The sequence below is a fragment of the Coenobita brevimanus genome, chromosome 28, assembly GCF_032717465.1.
Source record: "Coenobita brevimanus isolate Jiangsu-jjx chromosome 28, ASM3271746v2, whole genome shotgun sequence".
Classification (NCBI taxonomy): domain Eukaryota; kingdom Metazoa; phylum Arthropoda; class Malacostraca; order Decapoda; family Coenobitidae; genus Coenobita; species Coenobita brevimanus.
Window position 1 is genome coordinate 37,537,846 of NC_136981.1, and position 5,000 is coordinate 37,542,845.

Below are 5,000 nucleotides of genomic sequence, written 5' to 3' on the forward strand. Positions count from 1 at the left end.
GAAATCATTTGGCTTGCCTTTTAATGCAGAGTAATCGGAAGGCAGGACTACATCGGGTGAGTGGATGGGTGACGTCCTTGCCTACCAGGAGAGAGAGAGAGAGAGAGAGAGTCCTAGATTATCAGGCTCTTTGACTCAGCAGCAGGAACACAAAGCAGCCTAATAATAATAATAATAATAATAATAATAATAATAATAGTAGTAGTAGTGGTAGTGGTGGCAGTAATAGTAGTAATAATGATAATAGTAATAATAATAATAATAATAATAATAATAATAATAATAATAATAATAATAATAATAGTAGTAGTAGTAGTGGTGGCAGTAATAATAATAATAATAATAATAATAGTAGTAGTAGTAGTAGTAGTGGTGGTGGTGGCAGCAGCAGTAGTAGTAGTAGTAGTAGTACTACTACTACTACTACTAATAATAATAATAATAATAATAATAATAATCAGTTTTTCGCAGTAGGTAGAACAATGGCCGCGTTTCCTTTGTCCTGCTAACAATGACTACGAAGAGAGTCTGTCTGCTTCTATTGGCCAGGTGTACAGGATTAAGACCTTACCTCTGATTCCAGGTGTTGTGATGATGGTGATGATGATGATGGTGGTGATGGTGATGATGGCGATGATTATGGTGGTGATGATGATGATGATGATGATGATGATGATGATGATGATGATGATGGTGATGATGATGATGGTGATGTTGGTGATGATGATGGTGATGATGATGATGATGATGATGATGATGATGATGATGACTGGTTTTTATGTTTCTTTCTTTCTTTTCTACACCTTCTGTTGTTCTTGGTAGCTGTTGTTTTTATTTTCGTTACTACTACTACTACTACTACTGATAATAATAATAATGATAATAATAATAATAATAATAGTAATAATAATAATAATAATAATAATAATAATAATAATAATAATACAACTCTACATTTATTATTATTATCATTATTATTATTATTATTATTATTATTATTATTATTATTATTATTTATACCTGAGTTCTAAGCACAAGGAGTTTGTGGAAGAGACTGTTGTTACCAAGATGTGTGTGTTTGTGTGTGTGTGTGTGTGTGTGTGTGCCTGGAATATGATCCACGACTGAGTGGTGTGTCGGGTGAGCCAGGAGAAAAGCCATCGCACTTCTTCGTGACTAGCATCATATTCCATTTAATCTGTTCTATAGTTCTTTCACCTTGACCTGGCCCAGATTTTCGTCCTTTTGCAGCTTACTTAACGTAGCTCAGTGGCTGCATAAGACAATACTACGGCTCTGCATCCTTTCTATAGCACTTCTTCGTGACTAGCAGCATACTCTAGTGTCAGTCTCTTCCTTCAACTCTGTGGAAAATAATGTTACGGGTCTATATTCCTGCCATAGCACTTCTTCGTGACTAGCACCATATTCTAGCGTCAGTCTACGGCTACAATTCAGCAGTCTAGATGGAGAGATGGCAATTTTAGGCCAAGTTAGAGTAAAGGGAGTGTTGTTAGCAAATCCAATTGAAAGCATGGAAAGTCTATGTAAAGAAACTCTACGGATTTCTTTACCCACGTTTCACTACTGTTTATCAGGTCGCTCATTAAACGCAAGGCCCATACAGACAAGGTCGGACGGCGCGCATGTAGAGCGAGTGAGTGATGACGCCAGCTGTACCACACTGCCCGCTTCTCCCTGTCCTTGACGCCAGTCTGACCCAGCTCGTCTCTGTGTGTACACCTTCTGTTTACTGTGACATATTTCCACTGAACTCTATTCAACGTTTTAGATATGCCTATGACCACCCAAATGCTCTCAGTGTAAAATTCAGGTTAAAGAAGTTACTCCTAGGAAAAGATGTTCCGCTGCTATCTGAGAAATCTAACACAGATACTGATAATTTTGACTGTCTGTCTGCAAATGATGTCCTGATGAAAACAAGTAATAAAGGTACAACGTTCTGTGAAAGAGATATGGAAGTCGAACTGTACATTACTAGTAACTGTTTCAAAGACTTGGATGTTGCGTATGAGCTAGGAAATGATGTAAATGATGAGAGTGATGAATATCTGTACCTTGGATAATGTATAACCTCTAGTGAATATGAATGTAAATCAATTGATGTAGTTATAGAAGAAGAATCTCTTAGATGCATTGATGGATATATTGCAAGGAAGTTTTGTGTAAAATACCCTCACTTAGGTCAGAAAGCTAGTGAGTGCACCACCAACAATAGGACATCGACTGACTAAGTAAAGAGAGGTGGATTGCATGTTCCCTCAGAGTCATTTTATTTTCAGTTATCCACAATAAGTGAAGTATTTCAAACTGTACATGGAGGCAGTCTAAAGGAGGGGAAAGAATGCTTCAAGCAAATTGCCTCTGAAATTGAAAGTGTAGGAGTTGATTTACCGAAGGATGTCACAGCATTCTTTGTCAATATACCTGTGTTCTTTAGAATTAGGAAGTTAAATCGTGTTATTAGGATAAATAAGAAAAAAAAGCAAGACCGGCAGGAGTGCAAATAGAAAATTTATGAAGATGATAACGTGACAGTATGTAGTACAAACTTGGCTATGTTAACCTTTGTATATCATATATATAAACCGCTTGTGTAAATAAATCTTTGAGTTAGGTAGTTGTTACATATTTATTCCCCTTTCAGAAAAAATAAAAAGATACAAAAACATGCCAAATATACTGTCAGTCAGCCTAAGATAGACAAATCATTTAAGACAGAGGGGGAGGGGGGAGCGGGCGTGTGGTACTCGTGACGTCACTGCGCAGAGGGAGCGTAAACTGGTCCCTGGGCCGTCTCACCTTGTCTGTAAGGGTCTTGATTACACGCATATGCCATAGGTCGCGTACTTTAACTCTACGGATTCCTTTACCCACGTTTCACTACCGTTTTTCAGGTTGCGTTAACTTGGCGGAGATTTTCGTCCTATTGCAGCTTATTTCCCATCGCACTTCTTCGTGACTAGCATCATGTTCTGACTAATCTGGCGTTCTGACAGCTTTCCACGTTAACTTGGCCCAAGATTTCGTCATTTTGCTGCTCATTTCCCGTGGCTCAGTGCCAGAATAAGATGATAGTATGGCTGAATCTCGTTCCCATAGCACTTCTTCGTGACTAGTACCATAATATTATTTCCTCCTACAGTTCCATGGCTCTGCTTCCTTTTCATAGCACTTCTTCGTGACTATAGTGTATTCATTTTAACTTGGAGGAGATTTTGACCTTTTCCACACACACACACACACACACACACACACACACAAAGACAGACACTGAGAGAGAGAGAGACAGACAGACAGACAGACAGACAGACAGAAAGAGACAGAGACACAGTCAGACAGACAGACAAAGACACACTTACACACATACAAAGATACTGAGAGAGAGAGAGAGAGAGAGAGAGAGAGAGAGAGAGAGAGAGAGAGGGAGAGAGAGAGAGAGAGAGACCGACCATTAGCAACACTACAGTTTTCTTTCCCTTATGCAATACGTTTTTTTTCTTACGCGTTGATTTAAAACGGAAAATAATTTATATTCTTTCCCCTTTCAGGTAAAAATGTGTGTGTGTGTGTGTGTGTGTGTGTGTGTGTGTGTGTGTGTGTGTCCTTATTTGTATTGTGTATGTGTGTATGTACTGTATGTATGCATGTGTGTGTGTAATTATGTATGTGTGTTGTGCTGTATGTCTTTAAGTATTGTGTGTGTGTGTGTGTGTGTGTGTGTGTGTGTGTGTGTGTGTGTGTGTCTTTATTTGTATTGTGTATGTGTGTATGTGCTGTATGTATGCATGTGTGTGTGTAATTATGTATGTGTGTTGTGCTGTATGTCTTTAAGTATTGTGTGTGTGTGTGTGTGTGTGTGTGTGTGTGTGTGTGTGTGTGTGTGTGTGCATTTTATTTATCTCTTTCATCTACTTTTCCTAGATTCTTTTGCAGGGCTGTGTGCTGTGTGGGTGCGACAGGAGAAAAGTCATAGCACTTCTTCGTGACTAGCGGCATAATCTAGTGTCAGTCTCTTCCTTAAACTCTGCGGGAGATAATGCTGCGGCTCTGTGTTCTTGCCATAGCACTTCTTCGTGACTAGTAGCCAATTTTAGACTCTTGCACCTCAGTGGCAGATAAGAAAATACTATCCTATTCATAGCACTTCTTCGTGATTAGCGCCATATTCTAGCGTCCATCTGCGGCTACAATTCAGCACTCTAGATGGAGAGATGGCAATTTTAGGCCAAGTTAGAGTAAAGGGAGTATAGTCAACAGATCCAATTGAAACCATTTAAATTCCATGTTAAGAAACTCTACGGATTTCTTTACCCACGTTTCACTACTGTTTATCAGGTCGCCTATTACATGTATATGCTTTAGTTCGTCTACTTTAACTCTACGGATTTCTCTACCCACGTTTCACTACTAATTTTCAGGTCACCTATTACATGCATATCCTTTAGTTCGTCTACTTTAACTTGGCAGAGAGTTTCGTCCTTTTGCGGCTTATATCCCATCGCACTTCTTCGTGACTAGCATCATGTTCTGGCTAATCTGGCGTTCTGTAAGCCTTTCTCGTCAACTTGGCCCAGAATTTCGTCCCACTACTGCTTATTTCCTGTAGGTCAGTGCGAGAAAAAGACGATAGTATGGTTGAATCTCCTTCCCATAGCACTTCTTCGTGACTAGTACCATAATATAATTTCTTGCTACAGCTCCATGGCTCTACTTCCTTTGCATAGCACTTCTTCGTGACTATGGGGTATTCATTTTAACTTGGCGGAGATTTTGACCTTTTCTACACACACACACACACAGACACACACACACACACACACACACACACACACACACACACACACACACACACACACACACACACACACATCCCTAGTGGCCAATTCTGTGGTCACGCTCACTAAAATTATAGAGAACGGCTTTTTCCGTGCCTGTTAATGGTGTGGAATGGAGCGCTAGTCACGAAGAAGTGCTGG